General features: G+C 49.3%; 1 protein-coding gene across 1 annotated transcript in view; it reads right to left on the bottom strand.

The window, feature by feature from the left end:
- Positions 1-18,526, bottom strand: part of NRXN3 (neurexin 3) — a 1,691,473-nt gene that overhangs the window by 1,523,840 nt on the left and 149,107 nt on the right. The window contains exon 3 of the mRNA XM_034643175.1: positions 17,582-17,666. The gene's annotated coding sequence lies outside the window, so the exon portion shown is untranslated. The remainder of the gene's footprint in view (positions 1-17,581; positions 17,667-18,526) is intronic.

The following is an 18,526-nucleotide window of genomic DNA, read 5'->3' as shown; positions in this document are numbered from 1 at the left end:
ACAAAAAGCATCCTATTGACTTGGAGGCATAAAGCAAATTAATTCTGCAAACACAGTCCAACGCATAGAACGGCCCAGTGAGGGCCAGCTAAATATGATCAGAAACCAGCAAAGCAATTCTGAAGCCATCAGATCCCTGAGGAAATGATGATGTTGCCAAGGCACCTATCAATCAAAGCTGATCCTGGAGGAGCCGTGCATGTACACACTGCAAAAGGAATAAAAATCTCAAATCCGTAGAGCATGAACTCGGGTTCCTGCACCTCGGGCTCTGCCTAGGAAACCCCCAGGCCCTTCAGGAGTATTTTGCAAGAAGCACCAACCCTCAGGCTTCCCTAAAACACTCTTAGCCTCTTTTCTCTGAAGAATGACAAAAACCGCAGGAGAACAATGTTGACAGATGAAGACTGGCTTGGTCCTTTGTTGTTCCCCCCTTGCTCTGCCTTTCCTCCTCCCTGCCTGTGTGCCAGGATGAGTCACAGGCGCCCACATGGACCATATTCTGGACTGGGCTCAGTGATCCAGCTTGGTGGCTTCTGCTGAGAGAGTAGAGCCATGTCAGCCAGGCAGTGTCCCCCTTGCTCCTAATTCTGACAAATCCAGGGACTTCTCCACCCTGCCTCTAAAATTCTGCTCCTACAACAAAGGTCAACAAGCCACCTGATTGCTCTGATATGTCCCATGCCCACACCCCCACCCCAGACACACACACTAAAGTCCTAATGCCTTTGCCTACTCTCCTGCAGTTACCAGCATCCACTCCAGCCCCCACTCACGGTGAAGCAGCCACATAGCTGGGGTGGGCCACCTCCACCTGGTTTTAGGGCCATCCTGTTACAACTGGTTTAGAGAGGTGCACGGGACCTAAGTGTGTCCAACAAAAGTCAAAGTCAGCCGGAGGCCCCAACAATATGTGGCACCCCTAGAGTGTACCATAGCTGAGGGCTGAGGTCCCTTCTCTAAACCTTGAGTTGCATAAACGCCATCCCCCAGAGTTCCCTCTGTATTAAGCCCGATTGAGTTGGGATTCCCATAATTGAGACTGTCCTAACTGAAACACTTAGCACTCCAGGTTCTTCAAAAATGAGCCAGCACATGCCTCTCCGGCCCTCTCTCTCACTCGGCCCTCTACTCATATGCTATAAAAGACCCATCTCCCCTGTACTGAGGACGAATTCCTCATTTTCTTTCCTTTCCTTACGTGGTTTCCTTGGCCTGTCATCCTCAGTCCTTCTTCTCTGTCTACTGAAGCCATTCTTTAAATTCCACCTTCTCAGTGAAACCTTCCTCACACACCCTTTCCTGGCAGGAAGTAATCGTTCCCTCCATGAAAACCCACATGGTTCCTCTATCCCGGATCTAGGCCTTCTGCTGTGATTACATACATTCATAACGTCCTTCACTAGAAAATGTCAACCATCACTCTCTTCTGTGTCCCTAGCACCAGACACGATGCCCCACCCCCTCCCCAGGCAAAGAAAGTACCCAGCAAACATTTGTAAAATTGAGTTTATGGAAGCCTGCACCAACCAGCTTGGTCTGTGAGTAGCGTTGGCCTTCCAGAGGCCACTCCCTACTTCCCAAGCATCCATAGAACCACAGACGTGCATACGAGAGATGATGGCATGGGGTACACTGTGGACAGGAATGGGGTAGGAGATCAGTAAAGGATCAGCAAATCAGGACCTGTATTGCAAACCTCCTTTATACACAGTATCCAAACTCAAGCAAGGTCACTGGAGTCCCTCCATCCAGCCTGCATGGGCTCCCTCTATACCAGTCCTATCAAATCCACCCCCAACCACTGCCATGCAACTCTCCCTAGCTCAGCTCCCCAAGGTCCAGCCTCAGCTCTGTCGTCAACCACCTGTGTGTCCTTGGGCAAATCATTTCACTGCTCCTGGCCCCCATCTGTACATTGAAGGAGGTGAAGCAGCCATGAGCTAAGGTTCCACCCACTCTCTAGGCTGCTAGGGTTCTGTTTGGGAGAATGGAACCTCTCCTTTCCAAACCCCCATTGGAAGAAATCCCAGACTCTGACACTAAATAAGGTCTAGGGCTTTTGCCACCCTTCAAACCTTCTTCTGTCCCTTTCTTTATTTCCTGGGTAAAGGGACATATTTTCTCCCAAGGAGTCCAACACAGTGCCTGCCTTTGGTGCCAAGGAGAGAGAGGCTCGACGATTCTTCCTTAAGACATAATATCGAAGATGCCAAAATTTGCCAACTGCCTCATTACACCCCAAAATCTAAATCTGGTAGCTCAACGGCAGGAGAGGCCGCTGTGAAAAGTGCTCACGCTACATCTTTAAGTGAAAAATCAAACTAGTGTGAGAGCTTCCAAAATGGGATGTCAGTGCCTGGCACAGAGTGGGCACTCAATTAGTGTTTATTAAATAAGTGAATGAACTTAAAAAACAAATAGCACACCCTGGATTGTGGATGCTTAGAAATTAAGCTGGAAAGACAGATATCAAAATTTTCCCACTAGTTATTTCTGGAGAGGGGGACTTTGCAGGTGATTTTTTTTATTTTTGTTTTTGGTATTTTCTAAATGTTCTGTAACAAACATACATCATTCTGTAATAAGAAAATAATGAAGTCGCTTTCATAAGGAGTTGAATGTAAAAAAATAAAATAAAATAACCACACACACACGAAAAAATAGAGTGTGATTGTCATCCAAACTCCTCAACCCACACACTAGCCAACCTTCTTACCTCCCACAACATCCCACCCCTTCTCAGATAAAGCTTTCCCGCCTTCTCGTCTCTGTCTCTGTCCCAATTCCAGGAAACTGGGGAGGGGCCTCAAGTGTTAGCCTCCTCAGTGTCAGAGCCCAGGATGGAGGCGGCCCCCACCACTCCAAGACCCAGAGAAAAGCAGATGAGAAGCTCGACTGCCCACTTCTGACGCGTCCCCCTTGCCAGAACCACCCTGTCAACCCCACAAGAGGAACAGAGCAGTCAGCTCAGAGAGGAGGTGGGAGAAATGAACTCCCGTGTCCTGGCAAACTTTCCAGGCTTTAATATCTTACCAGTGCCTTATGAACGCAACTCTTTTCTCTTCACACATCTTGTTGCCTCTCCCTCGTGACTCTAGACCAAGTCCGTGATCTGAGTCTTTATACTTCTTCCTATCCCCAGTCACATCTGCTCAGTGCAGATCAGCTCAGGGTGGACGGGAGGACCCCCACAATGCAAGGGCAGAGGAGACCTCAGGAGAACAAGGGGTGTGGGGTGTACAGGGAGGCATTGGGGGGGACAGCAGGTGACCAGCATCTCACTAATTAGCAACATGTGGGGCTGAAAGGTGGGGGAGATGGGGTCAAAGGGGAAGCATTCCCTACGCGTCTGTGGGCCAACAGACCTAGAAGACTGGCCTGGTGGCTCTTGCCAGAGGCAAGAAAAGCAGAGACTGCTCATGACACAGAGGGGCAGTCATGCCCCAGAGAGGTCCTTTGCTCACCCAGGCTCTCCCTGACCCAGAGCAGGCAGGCCTGTGGGCTCTGGGGAAACTGCCCCTGTCTCCCGCTCTTTGATTAGCACTGCCCAAAAGGCGGGATCCAAGCAGCCCAGACGGGGCAGGGAGCAGAGGGTCCACCATCTTAAATTTAACCTCTCAAAGCCTTAATGTCTTCACCTGCAGAAAGGGGATAAGAATGCCTACTTGTGGGGTGCCTGGGTGGCACAGAGGTTAAGCGTCTACCTTCGGCTCCGGGCGTGATCCCGGCGTTATGGGATCGAGCCCCACATCAGGCTCCTCCGCTATGAGCCTGCTTTTCCTCTCCCACTCCCCCTGCTTGTGGTCCCTCTCTCGCTGGCTGTCTCTCTCTCTGTCGAATAAATAAAAAATAAAATCTTTAAAAAAAAAAAAAGAATACCTACTTGTCTTCGTTGTTGTGGGTACTCAGTGACATAATTTTGGTCAAGCATTTTGCACAAGGCTTGGCATCTAGCATTCCATACGTGGCCAGAATTGGCAGCATTTTCTTAACTTCTCTGGTTTTTCCTCACCCCCACCTCATCCTTCAGCTCTCAGAACAAGTACCAGTTCTTCTCACTCTGTGGAGGGATGTTTGGTGGCAGGGGGGAGGGGAGAGTCAGACCTTAGTTGTCATCCCAGCCTGGGCACTTCTCTGTGCCTCAGTTTCTCCACCTACAACAAGACAACAATAATAACACTACCCCCTTTCCAAGACTAAGTGTGAAAATTAAGCGAGGGGATACAGGTGACGCCCTGACAATAGGGCCTATCTGTAGTGAGCATTCAACCAATGTTAGCTCTTATTTCCTCTATGCCATCATTCTCCTTAAGGTTCCATAATTCTCAGAGCCCCCATACTTTTCCTTCAGAGCATTCATCATAATTAATAATTATATATTTCCTGCTGTTGGTTAGTATTTGCCCCTCCACCCAAGTGTAAGCTCCATCAGGGATCAACCGAGTGTCCTTCTTGATTGTGGCTGTCTTCCCAGGACCTGGTACAGTGCCTGGATACAGTAGGTGTTTAATAAATAACTGTTGGATGAATAGAATATTAGTGCTGGCATGATCACCAAGGTCCCTTCCAGCTCTAAGAGTCTCTGACTATTCTCTATTTTTTGACAGCTTTGGAAGAAAAGTTTAAAATGAGCCCCAGAGAAGCTGTTTCACCGATCCCCGGGGAAGGCTCAGGATGGTTGCTGCTGACAGACTTCCAAACACTCAAGTTGTGCAGAGATTTACTCTGATTTTTTTTTAAACCTGAGAAGGGAGCCTGCCGAATTTTCAGGTTGGGATCATCCTCTCCCCCCTTGGGGCTGCTGCACCCAGGGCACTAAGCACAGCTCTGCAGTGGGTAGCGGGGACCCCGCCAGGTGACAGGCCTTCCCATGCCAGCAGTGGACAGCTGGTCCTGAGCAACAAAGGCCAAAGCAGACCCTGTCCTCACCTATTTGCCCTCCAAAGAGAGAGGGCTTCACAAGTACTGGCATGGAACACAGGGGGCTCTGAGGCTGGCCCTGTATGCCACACCTTCACCCAGCCATAAAAAGTACTTGCTTTTAATGCAGATTCCTGGGCCCCACCCCAGACCTAACTCAGAGGTGCAGTGGGCCTGAGAATATTCATTTTGTAAGAGCTCCCCAGACGTTTTCATGCATACCGAAGTCCAAAAGATGCTATTCTAAATGAGAAGGAAACCGATCACAGTAAGCACTGTCCCCACCGGGTCCTGGATGTGTATAATCAATTCCTTCTGCACTTGCAACCTAATTCTGGAAACACCTTGCCAACACCTGCTTTGTAGCAGAGACTGCTCTGAACCACTGGTTTGCAATCCTGGTGGAATCACCCAGGCAGCTTTAAAATATACTGATGCCAGGGTCTTACCCCTAAATATTCTGATTTAATTTGTATGAGGGGCAACATAGGTTTGGGATTGAATATGGTGATTCCAATATGCAACGAAGTCTGAGAACTACTGCTCTAACTTAACCCTCACCACCCAGCTCAGGGTGCAGGCTCCAAGCACCACGAGCACCCCCAGAACAGCCTCTGCCCGACCAGATGCTCAGCCCGAGCTGCCACGGGCCGAGAAAGGAAGGGACAGTGGGGGTCACATGGCAAGACCCCGGATATTTCTGGGGCACATGATCTGGTCAGAACATCCATCCTAAAAGCCCCACGTGTTTACCTTCTAGAAGTTATAGGTGATTTGCCGAGCAGGCACCGTGTCCTCAGTATATACGAGGCAACAGAGCACGGCTGTAAAGGTTCCCAGAGTCCTCGCTACTAAAGTGTGACCTCAGCTTTTATTTCAGCACCATTCACCAACTCTGCAACCTCACGCAAGTTCATCTCTCCAAGCCTAACTTTCCTTGTCTGTAAAATGGACATAGCACTCCCTGACACTTTGTCACTGCTGCCTCACCACCTCGGTGCGAGGTGCTCAATGCGGCTGCTGGCACACCGTAAGAGCTCAGTCCGTCTGAGCCAACGATAAAGTAGCAAATGGTCCTGTCTGTTGCCTATCAGATGCTTCACTCTTTTTTTCTTTTTTTCTTTATGGAAGCTTGGACCTTGGCAGCTGTTCTGCCAACCTCAGGTACTCTATAGTCCTCTGGGCCTCCCCTTCCTTGCCACACTTTGCCAGTTCTTTGCTCTTGAATTTGACCCTTAACTTGTCTGAGACTCAGTTTCCTCATCTCCAAAGTGGGGGCATAAAAGCAGTAACCCCATGTTTATTGAAAGAACTGGTGAGCTGCCCTATGCAGAGTTCCAACACAAGGCCGGGCACAGGGCAGTTCAACAAAGCAAAGAAACCAGGGAAGGTGAGGGATAATCCTTTCTCCCTCTTGAATTGAGGCTCCGCAAAGAGCCCTCTCTATCTGCTCTGGCAGCCGGTGGGTAGGAAAGATGCCTCCTGAAGGCTCATGGGAAGATGGGAATTCCAAATTTGGAGCCAGGGGAAGAGGCAGCCCCAGCTCCCCTCCATCCCCCCTGGGGCAATGCTGCAGAATGCTGACTCCAGCTTGGGGCCCCTCTTACCAGCTCCCCATCCTCCTCACTCCATTTAGCTCTAGCAATCCAATTCCCTTTCCTCCACCTGGAAATCGATGTTTAATTAGCACATTATTGGAAAAATAAACACAGTCTTCAATGGGACTGCAATAAAGCTGATGCAGCTCAGCTCGGGGGCCTCAGACCCTCCCCTCAGTCAGAAAAAGGCTCCTCTCCTCCTCCTTCTCAACCAGGAACAAGTTCTTCCTTTCTCTGTGGAGTCCTCCAGCCTGGAGAACCCATATTCTTCTCTCGGTGTATTCCCCGTCCCTGGCTCTAGGCGGTGAGACCACCCATCCCTTCTTACCCTTGACCTGGTGGTGTGGACACAGCGGGGAGAGGTGGGATCTGGTGTCAGGACACATATCACCATTCCATGTGGGAAAGAGTACCTTCTTCTGGAGGCCCCCAGCCTCCACCTATGAAGCTGTGGGTGAGCCCACCTCCCCCCTGTTCTCCACATCAGAACCGGCATTCATCCAACGGAGGGGTTGGTCAGCAGCTGTCTTGCCCTGGCTGACCAGGATGCTGGGCCCCAGATGCCCCATCCAGCCATCAGCCTCAAGAGCTGATCTGAAGACCTCCCTTCCTTTAGACCCCATTTTAGATGTTCTAACTCCTGCCCCCTCCCCGCCAGGGTTCAGGGTGGGAAGCAGTGCGAGTTCTAAGAAGCAGCCTGAATCCTAAAGTCAGACGCAAGGCTGTTATTTCTCGCTGACGATCTTAGACAAGCTATTTAACCCCGTTGGATTCCTTGTCAGACAAATAAGAACACTACCTATCTAAAGGAAATATGGCCGAACACCATGTTTTGCTAACAGCAGGTGCTAGATGACAGTCCATTCGCCAGCCTTTCCCACTGAGGTCCAGGCCCTACCATAGTCAGGCCATGGGGAGTGTGGGCTCATCAAGGATCAGGGCCACGGGATAAAGCAGAGGTAAATACACTGCAGGTTCTCTGCCTTCTGCCAACTCACTACGATCCCAAACAACCTAAAGTCCTCTTTCTGACAAGATCCCTGAAGCAAGGAAGAAGGTAACAGACACCACGGGGAAACAGTTTCCAAGTGCCATCAGAACGATAACCAGCAAGCAGTGGCATTGCAAGGCCAGCAGTGTCCTCTTCCTAAGCCTAAGGTGCCTCGGACGGGCAGAAGCATCTTCAGCATGTCCCAAAGCTGGGTCAGACTGCCCAGCAAGTGGGTCAGCTCTCAGAGTCAGGTTCTCGACTTGGGGAACTGGAGGACAGGCCCATGGAGGTGGTGTGACACAGTAGTTAAGACCAGAGGCTTCCAAGCCAGGCCCACTGAGTTTGAATCATGACCTTGCCATTCCTACCTACAGGACCTTGGATGTATTATTTAACCTCTTTAGGCCTGGGGGTGGGGGGGGGCTGTAATACAGAAATGATAATAGCAACTACCTCCCAAGATGGTTTATAATTCATGTCAGGGGCTTAGCATAGTATCTGGTGCACAGTAAGACTCAAAGGTTGGCTAGTGGTAATGTAGTAAGACTAGTGAGGTTAGTAGTAATGGTGATGTTGACAGTAAAACTAGTCGAAAGATTCAGGTCTTCACCCTTTAAAAATGGGGACAAGTAGAAGTATCTCTGGAGAAAGGCTCTACTCCCAGTCACCTTCCTCCCTAAAACTGGATTTCCCTCTCTTGCATTCCCCTTTCCTCTCTCTACCCATTAACAGAAAGTAGGTGATGCTATCTCAAAGAAAGGTGACTATATATTTGATCATCCAAACCAGGACACTTTTGAGAGTTAATAATTACAATAGGATAGAGGCCTGGATGGGAACTGTCTCTGCAAACCAGGGCATCTGGTCACCCCACCTCAAGGTCGCACAGAAACAGCTTCATGCCCTGGCTCATCAAGGTCCAGGCACAAGGTAAGTCTTCCCTGGTTTTCAGAATCCATTTCATTCTGGCCTCTGTTCCCCTACTGTCCTGACCCCCTCAATACACACACACACACACACACACACACTCGGCTAGGATGTCTAACCCCTCCCCAATTCAAGGTCAAGGCCAACCCTAAGGGTGGAGCAGAGGGACACGACAGGGGCCCTTCACCCACAATTCATGACATCATGCTCCCCAGACAGCCTCTGGACACAGAAATGAAACACACTGATGCTAATGTCTGAGCCCATGCCTCCCTTTCTTGAGAAACAAGGGCTAAGCCAGTCTAGGAGAAGCACACAAGCTCCCCGGTCATCAGAATCCAGAGCCCGGCTGCTTAGACTTGTGAATGGACCCCCTGCTGCATCTAAGAGTAACCTTAATGGGCAGGGCTATATGGGATTGAAAACCTGGAGCAGCCAACTGCAGTCTTGTTCTCCAGCACATTCAGAGGATGACCTTGACTAGCACTCAGTGACTCCAGCGACCTTGGAGTAGAGGCCCCCAGTCTTCCTCCAGTCTCCCTCTACTCTGCGAGAGTCAAATCTGCCCTCTTTAAAGGCACACCTACCCCCCACCCCCCTCACCAAGACCCACTCCTCCAGTGGAGGAAAGAAGAGAAATAAGAGGGGCCCTCAGGCAGCCACCAGCGCAATACCCTTGGAGAAAGGGCGCACATCCCCCCCAGGCATCATGATGGTGTGGAAAGAGTACAACCTGGGCAGCCAGGGAACCTGGATTCCGGCTCCGTCTCTGGATCAGATTTGGCATATGACTTTGGACAAGCCACTTGATCTCTCTACACCTCAGTTTTCTCATCTGTATTTGAGGGCACTGCATGAGATGATGGCTCATCTCCCTTTTACCTCTAAGAGTATAACATAAGGGTCATGAACTTGGGCTCTGGAAAAAGATCTGGGTTCAAATCCTTGATCTGCCACTTTACTAGTTTACTTTGTGTAAGTCTAAGCCTCCATCTCCTTCTCTGTTCAAGGCAGATAATAAGAATATACTATATTGTGCTGTCTGGAGAATTAAATGAGATAATGAATGTTTACCAAAGAAAAAAAATCTTTGTGCAGAACTTGGTATATATTAAGATCCTCAAAAATGGCGGCTATATCACTACTATAACTACTAGCACCATGATGATGATGGTTAGTGTTACAGGGATCAGGAAGGAGGCAGAGTCCCTCTGAGTCAGGCACGGAGACCTTTCTCAATCAGAACGTTTCACACTTTCCAATCCCTCCAGCAGATCTGGAACTTGCAGGGAGGAATAAGACAGCCAGGGACCAAGTTCAACTTTCCCAGGAGACAGGCCCAAAGTGCTAGAGAAGAAAAGAGAACCCCAACACCAAACCCATACGGCTCTTTCCTCCAATCAACAAATATTTGTTAAGCACCTACTATGTGGCTGGAAGTGTCCTAGGCACTGGGAACACCGCAGTGAACAAAAACAAAGTCCCTGAGCTCCTGGAGCTTGCATTCTAGAGGAGACAAGATCACCTTAACATTCGGTATGTAATAAAGTATTAGGTAGTGATTAGCTGATTGGAATTAGAGGCAGGATAACAGGCTGGAAAGCGGCCAGCAGTGGGGTCAGAGGGCTATTTTAGAAAGCCAGTCAGGACAGTCCTCTCTGAGCAGGTACCATTTGCACAGGGACCTGCAGGAAGAGGCTGGGAGCAGGCCCCACACACAGTCCCTGCTGGAACCCAGTACTGCCACCTGTGGCTGGCCCAGCCGCAGGGCCTTACTCAGTCCACTGCAGAGCAACCGGGGCTGGATCTCAAGGGTCAGGGCTGTGGCTCAGCCATTTCCCCCTGCAGGTGCGTGCTTGGGGGAGACCAGGCGTGATCACAGCCGGCCGACCAGACTAATGTACGAAGCAGGTGTATTTCTAGGAGGCAAGCTGTGGAAGGGACACTTCTACTTTTGCAAGTCCCCCATCCACACATAAGGGTCATGTAAGGAGAAGGGAGGGGGGATCCCAAGAATATTCTCTTCTCGGTGTTTGGCACAAAAATTTGCCCCTGAGGCATCCTACTCCGTCTTTCTCTCCTTTCTCTGGCAATGACGTAACCCTTTCTCCCTAACCCCTCAAGGTCAGCCCTGGGAAGGGAGAGGGACGTCAGAAACGGAAGACAATCAGCATTTTGTTCTGGGGATTTTTTTTTCTTCCAGGCACAATGTTTGCCAATTTCATTTATAATTGCATAAAGAGGGACACACCTTTAGCCAAAGGAGACGGAAAATGGCGTCTGGTAGTTAAGGCAGCAGAGCCTGGAGCGCTGGGGCTCCGCTGCTTTCCCGGCCCAGGGCGATCTCAGCTCCCGGGGGGGCTGTAGCCTCCACCAAAGCCCAGCTGCCCAAGGGTGGCCAGTGCTGGGAGGGCAGAGCCGTCCTCCCAGCTCTGCCTGGGGCTCCGGAGGTGGCCGGGGAAACCCTCAATTTCGCCCACCTCTTCCCCCCTTCAGTCTGCACCCGCCCACCAGTCACCCACGAGCACCCCCGCCCACAGGGTGGCTTGGGGACGCGGGGACCTCACGCGACGCTTCCCCTGGAGACCCAAGTGGTTTCTTCCCCTCCACCCTCTTCTCAGCTACCCTGAACACCCCACTGCCCTCTGTCTGAACACCCCCGCTTTTCGCCCTCCCCTCCGCAAGGGGAAGTCGGCTTCCCTTCCCTGGCACCTCCGCACCTCTCCGGAGCCCCGCGCACGGCCCCAGCCAACATTCACACTCCGGCAGCACAAACGGGCAGGCAGCCTCCTGCGTGACCCGCACACATGGTATTGACACTCCCATGTGGTCCAACTGGAGGCACACTGGTGTTTGACAGAACACGAACAGCCTTCCAGCCCCCTCCCAAAAGGCAACACAAAAGGCCACCAAGAATTTCAAGACCAGACATTGAACATCAGAGCGAGAGCCGGGTAGGACAAAGACATCATTCCATCCTTGCAAGTAACAACGACAACTCTGGGACATTCTGCAGTGCCCTCTGGCTTGACACAGCCCACTGAGCAGAGCTGTGTGTGCTGGCGTGTGTGAGAGAGCATACATATGTGTGGGTGTGGGGGTGGTGTCTGTCTCTACTGTCCAGGCAGCAAATCTCCCCAGAGGTAACCCAGTCCAGACTCTGCTTTCCCGGTAACCTTCCTCCAATGTGCCGCAAACGCATATTACACGGATGGTTAAATTGGATCATTATCACTGGGTGCTTATTTGGCAAAAAAAAAAAAAAAATCATTAATGTCATCTACCCCCACTCCAATCCCCTTCTCAATAAGTCCCCTCCCCCAAAGACTCTCCAACATGCTAATCCCATGAACTGCGACACATCACAGCTTTCGGGAAAGAATAATGGCGAGGAGAAAGAAGAGAGCGATGTGGGGAGAAGACGTGGATAGCGTTACTGCATTGCCCGTATGAAGATGGGTGGAAAGGAGCCATGGTGGAGGTAGGGGCGGGGAGAGCCACGGAGGGGAATGAAAGCAAACGAAATCAAGTCCTTGGTCGCCTGTGTCCGTGCGAGAGTGTGTGTGTGCAAGAGCGTGTGCAAATGCGTGTGTAGATGTGCCGACTTAGCCCTCCTATCAGAAGGCTGCATCCGTGTGGCATGTAGGAAAGGCCATCGCACCACTGTTGTGTTGCAAAAAAAAAAAAAGAAGAAGAAGGAAAGAAAGAAAGAAAAGAAAAAAGAGCCGCAGAGCCATCAGAATCAGAATTTTCTCATGGAGATGGAAAGGGCTAGAGGAAAGGGGGAGGGGGCCGTAGGGTAGGGGAGAGCGGCGTGTGGCAATAGAAGGCAAGAGCATGGTAGAATTGGGGGAGTATGGAGGGGGGAATTGGTGGTGGGGTGGAAAACACTGCACGAGCACCTGAGACGCAAACGCACACAATACCCAAACGCCAAGCCCACTGATCCACTGTTCATCTAAGACTGACAACCTGTCCCCCATCTCCCGCTGCCTCTCTGTGCCCCCAAAGCTGGTGCCGGTGGATTTCTCTATCTCAGTTTTGCAGCAGTGGGCTAATTACAACCAAGCCCCCTTACCAAATTAACCCCTCCCCTCCCTCTCTTTTTCTCTCTAAAAGGCCAATTGAAGAATAATGTGTTTTTAGAGATAATGGATTTTTTTTTCCCAAGGAGCGAGAGAAAGGGGGATGCAGGACAGAAATTCTGCAAACCAGTGACTTCCGACCTCACCTCCGTCTTCCCTCATGTCCCCATTCGCTGTAGCATCTCATCTACCATTTCCCAACCAACCCCTTGTCCCCCACCACCCAAAAGAAAAGACCTTCCTACCATGCACATCGACAAACACACCAACCGCCACCCAATCTCAGTAGCCGATCTCAAAACCCCAAGCATCAATCCACCTCAGTACATTCTTTCCCTTATATAAGCAGCAAATCATCAACATATTTAGTAGAAACGCAGCATTAAAAAGAAATTAACCAAAAAAAGAGGCCAGACCCCCATCAAACCCCCAATAATTAATAACAGGGAGCTACCAGAGAAGCAAAGAGGTAGTTGTCTCTCAAAATCTAGAATCCCTTTGATTTCTGGCCCCCTCGTCTTAAGAAGCAATTTTTTAAAATCATTATTTCACTAGAAAGGGCCGGAAAGCTCCAGAAAAGGGCATTCGCACAGTCCGGTTGTTTAAAAAAAAAAAAAAATTAACCCAGCCCTGTTGCTCACTTCAATAGCGAACTTCCAGCGTCCAGCCTTTTCCCCGTCTTCCAGAAGGAAGACTGGTTCGCAGGATGAACCCCAGGCTGCAGAAAATGGGCCAAGAGCCCTTGCTCTCCACTCCCCAACCAAAAAAAAAAAAAAAAAAAATCAAACAATAGGAATATCTCTGCACAACCAGCACCCGTCTGAAATATCGTTTGCCCCAATATCACATAAGCAGATTAAGCTAGAAGATTTAAAAAAAAAAAAAAACAAAAAACCAGCCTTGCTATGTCTTTCTCCCCTCCATCCCTCCGCCACGTACCCAGTAGCTCTTAGGTAAACTTGCCCATCATAACCAGCGGGACCATTTTAACTCGAAAGGCGATACAGAAGCCCTTGAAGGATGAAGGAGGCTGTACCCCAGAACAGCAAATTCATAAAGGGCTAGTTCTTCGGGTTCGCCAGACCTAACCTCCAGGTGCCCCCAGATAGACTATCCCGGGCACAGAGTCACCCAGTGCGCTGGGAGTTCAAATTTCCATTGGAACCTTCATCACAAAGGCAAACGGTCATCTGACCCCTGAAACTACACTGTCCTCCAGGTGTGACAAGGAGCGCCCCTCTTGCTCCCAGGGCCATCCACAGGACCCAGAGCAGAGAAAGAATTAAGAAGGCTGAGGTGGATTGGTCTGGTAAAAGGAAACTATCTCCCCAAGCGGGAACGACCGGAGGAAGCGGGAAGAGGACAGCTCCAGCTCTCCCACTTCTCCTAGGTGGTCTGACTATGTCTTGCTCCATCCTAGCCCAGCTCTCAATGATCTCCGACCTTTGCATTAAAAAAATTTTTTTAAATAATGATCGGGGGAAAAGAATCCTACCTTACCTAAAGCCCAAGAAGAGTTAGCAAAAATATAATTTTCTCACTGCATGATGATATTTCTACATCCAGATCAAAAGAGAAGGTATTTAATGGAGGAGGAAGAAATTTATTTTTTTTTAACAAGTAATCACAGGGTAAGTCACCTGCAAAGCAGCCGAGCCCATAGGTTGGTATTACATCACTGGCCTAGGAAGGGATGGGGGGTGGGGGGAGGACAGATTATTTTTCCCCTGTCATCAGGATGATGTTTATAAAGCAGTTAAGTTCCGTGGTTAAAAAAGAAAGAGGGAAAGAGCCAAAACTCTGGGTACAACACAATGCCTTGAAAAAAAAAAAATACATCGAATCAGCCTTTAAGGTCACTGAGAGCTTGCAAAACCCACAGTGCTTACACAGAGTGGAAGTTTTCAGGCAAGCCTGCTACTAAATCATTAATATAAACAAATGGAAGGCAGAAGAGGAAGATTCCCCTGTAACAGATCCAAACAGGAGCGCACACACGCGCACGCACACACGCACGCGCACACACACACACAAACACACACACACTCCCTTTTCACCTTCTCTGATTATGCCCACCTTCACAACAAGATAGGAGTCCAACCTGAATCTTCAGACTCAAGAACCACCTCCTCACACCCCTTAAAAAAAAAAAAATCTTACACACACAGACACACACACACACCTCAATTCCTCAACAGCTAGGGAAATCCCTGTCTCAATTCAATTTTGTCTTATGATCCTCAGAGTGTCTCTTCTTTTTCTCATTTGAACCAGTCCTTTCCCCCAGAAAAAAATAATTAGAGGGAAAGTGGCTACAAAATGCCAAAAAACTATCTGCCCAAAATGAAGTGATGGGCATACATCCTTTCAGACTAATAATCCACACAAATAGGAGAAAGACTTTTAAAAAAAAAGATTAAAAAACCTAAAACATTCTCTGACTTTTCCAACATCTGGAGCAAGAGGACTCAACTTCCAGGCGCAAGTGAAGGGAAAGAAAGGCAGTTGAAAAGCCATTCCCATGGTCAGCCGAGGCTCTCGGATCCAACATCCAAAAAAAAAAAAAAAATCTAGGTTGGTCGATCCCAGCTGAAAACTTCTACCCTCTCAGGAGCAACCTCTTCCCAGAACGAACAAGAACCTTGAGTTGTTTCACACCCTGCCTGTCTTCCGTTCCCCCAAAACCTTACCTTTCCCGTTGAACAGAAGATTTGGGATCTGTTTGTTTGTTTGATGTTTAATCAACTGACTTTGCTGGGTATGTTTCCTCTTTGGGAAGGTTCAAATTCCAGAATCTTTCTCTCTCCTTTTCCTTTTCTCTCTCTCTGGGAGGGAGTGGCGGGGAAGAAGGGAGGGGGGTGTCGGAGGTGTGAAAAGCAGGTCGGCGGTGGCTGGAGATGCTGGTGGCTGCGAGAGAGGGGAGGACACGCTCGCCTCTCCCTCTCAGGGAGTTGCATGCAAGAGGAGATGTGTAGGGCTGAGCTCGGAGCCTGAGACTGCCGGGGAGCCCAGGAATTTCACGCACTCCAGAGCCGGCCCCTCCCTCTCCCACACAGACCCCGGCATTTAAAGAGACAGCCAGGCTGCCTGGCTCAGGGCTTCACCTCTTCCCTGACTGTTTTGCAAACAGCTGAGAAGATATCGTCAGGGAGGGGCACTGTGCAGCCCCCTGTGACCAAGAGGCCTTGTCAGGAGCTCAGTTCTCTCCCGACTCCAGCCTGAGGAAGGTTCTTTACCAGAACCAGAGCGGGCTTTGAAATTAAAGACAAAATCCTCATTTACAGCTTCAGTAGACTAAGCCACATGCTGAAGATACATTGTAGACAGGAAGTGGAGAGGAGCCTGACCTAGAAGTGTGCCTCAGTTTCCCCAAGTAGCCACTCCTTGTGAAATCAGGGCAATCCTTGAGCATCTGGTGGAGGCTAGGGCTGTAACTAGGGCAAAAAGTCATTCCTTCAACAAACATTTTGAATGCCTGCATAGAACAAGGGCTGGGGACATAGAAGGTGACAAATTGGGCTTCCCATCCAAGGGCTGCTAGCCACAAAGACAGATAAAGGCATAGCTAACCCTATCCACAGGGGCTTTGGGCTAAGAGAGACAGAGGTAAGGGTCCAGTGCTTTGGTGGGTCAGGGGGACGGCTCCCTTCAGTGGCTCACGCCCTGAGCTCAGGGCCTGGGCGTTTCCACTGCACCCCCAAAGTCTTCGAAATTCATTGCCAGTTTTGCCGAACTAGTCTGTGTTTGTGGAAACATTTCCCCATTCGAGCCTAAACAAGAGATGACAGTCGGTGGCACCAAACACAAGGTTTTGTTCAGCATCAGGCCCTGGTGCCTCACCACGGAGAAGAGCCCCACCCCCCTTTCTTCTCCAACCTCCCCATTCTAAGGGCTCCATGGCGCATCCTTCCTCTGGCCAGTGCCAATGGCAGGAGTAGTCACTAACAACTGTTGAGCACTTGGCCACATGCAATCACATGGCTCAGCTCATTCGGTCCACTGAGACTGGTGCTATTGGACAGTCGTCCATCTTTCAGTTGAGGAAATCAAAGCTTTAGGGACGCTCTCCAAGGTCACACAGCCAGAAATAACCAGAATGAATTTGAACTTGGGTCTGGCCTGCCACAGTACTCTATCGCCTCCCTTCTATGGATGGTAGTTCTTAAATGTCTGCTCTTTCCTGGACATTCTTCTAGCCATCCCAGCACTTGTACCACATGTACCAGGCATTGTGCTAACCGGAAACAAAATGAGTAAGACAAGTTCCCTGCCCCCAAGGAGTCCACTCTGCTTTGGTGGAAGACAAACATGTTTCTATAAAGCAAGGGAACAGAACAGTCATGAAGCAGCATAAAGGAAGCTGTCAAGAAGCAAGTGATCAATTACGTTATGGAAATGGGGGATATTAAGGCAAGTGCGAGGCTAAATGGGGGCTAACGTGGCATTTGGGCTGGGCTTGCACAGACACACGTAATACCAGATGTTTCCATCTGTTTTACCTTTTAAATCGTAGTCTTACTTTTTTTTATGTTTCTTTGGGTCCCCAGTCTTCAACACCACCATGGTATTCAGCGCCCAATAGGAATACAAACAAATGTGCCTTAATGGATTAATTTCACGCATGACACATCATTTTCTACCAGTTTATGCCAGACCTGAACGGTCCCAGCCAGCTGATCTATATCTTCCCTACCTGGCCTTTCTTGAAGTCCATGTACCTTATTTGTTCCCAGAACACAGAAGGGACATTCAAAGAACACAGTGCATGGGGTTGGGCAAGCTGTCTGGAGCTCCAGGGGGAAGAACCATATAAAGAAACCACCATGATCCAACAGGATGTTGGGAACACGGTACACTCACTTTTGGGAGCAGCAGGAAGAGACTTAAGGGACTCCACAGGGATGTGAGGGCATAAGCCCGAAGGAAAGCCTGAGGACTCACTGCCCTCAGATGCCAGCTCCCATCAGACTCTTTCGGCAAACACCAGCCTTAGAAGGACATCCCCTAGAGAAGTCCACTGCATGTCTACAGGACAACCTAGGGGTTAGGACACATACCTGGATTCCAATCCCAACTTAGCCACCTATGTTCCATGTGACTTGAATAGTTTTCTTTGCCCTCTCCAAGTCTTAGCATCTTCACCTACAAAACAGAGAGAACACCTGTACTTACTTCATGGAATTGCTGTGAGAATTAATGACAAAATAACACACCAAACACCTGCCCCACAGAAGGGCTAACCTGCCCCACAGAAGGGCTAAACAAGTATCTGCGATTTTGACCCAAAGGTCTGCCTTTGCCCCTGCATGGGATTATTAACTTTGGACTGCCCCCTATAGTTAGCATTCTCTTATTTCATCATTTCACTTTTAATATCTTAACTTACTGAGTTTCACTGTAGTTACTCTCATTTACTTGTTTTTAGCCCTCTGTTTTCTAACCTTGTGTACTTTGAATATATTTGTTACTATCATTTCATTCCATTTGTAGTTTCTTGGGCTTAAGTGTTATTTACCTTTCAATTACTCTGGTGTATTCTTTTAGTCTGCCTTTTATCATGAAATCTCTAGGCTCGTTTTGTTCATTCCTCCATAGCATGTTAGCTAACTACACTCTGCTCATTCTCAGTGATCCAACACTCCCCCCAGTTAGCTCCAGATTTATGAGGACGGATATGTACAAAAGAGCAGAGAAAGACAACATCAAAGACAATAAGCCAGGTCTCCTTGCAGACATGGAATACAACCATAAGCATCAAACAGTATCTGGTGTTTGCCTGAATGACAGTGCAGTGTCAGCAATGGTACTGATTATTTTGAAAGGGAGGACTCAGTAGGGGCAGCTGAAGTCCTCAGAAATTCTGGCCTTTCACAGCTCACACCTCTCACTGCCAGTCATAAGGCCATGATCAGAGGCCATTAGGTTAGAAGGTTCCCTTGTGGGAAGGAAGCCTATATTCCTTTCCCTCGGCTGTGTGGCTGCTGCCTCACTCAGTTTAGAGG

Source organism: Ailuropoda melanoleuca, chromosome 14 (genome assembly GCF_002007445.2).
Source record: "Ailuropoda melanoleuca isolate Jingjing chromosome 14, ASM200744v2, whole genome shotgun sequence".
In the NCBI taxonomy this organism is placed as follows: Eukaryota; Metazoa; Chordata; class Mammalia; order Carnivora; family Ursidae; genus Ailuropoda; species Ailuropoda melanoleuca.
Note: the sequence above shows the minus strand (reverse complement) of the source record. Positions and strands in the feature narration are given on the sequence as shown.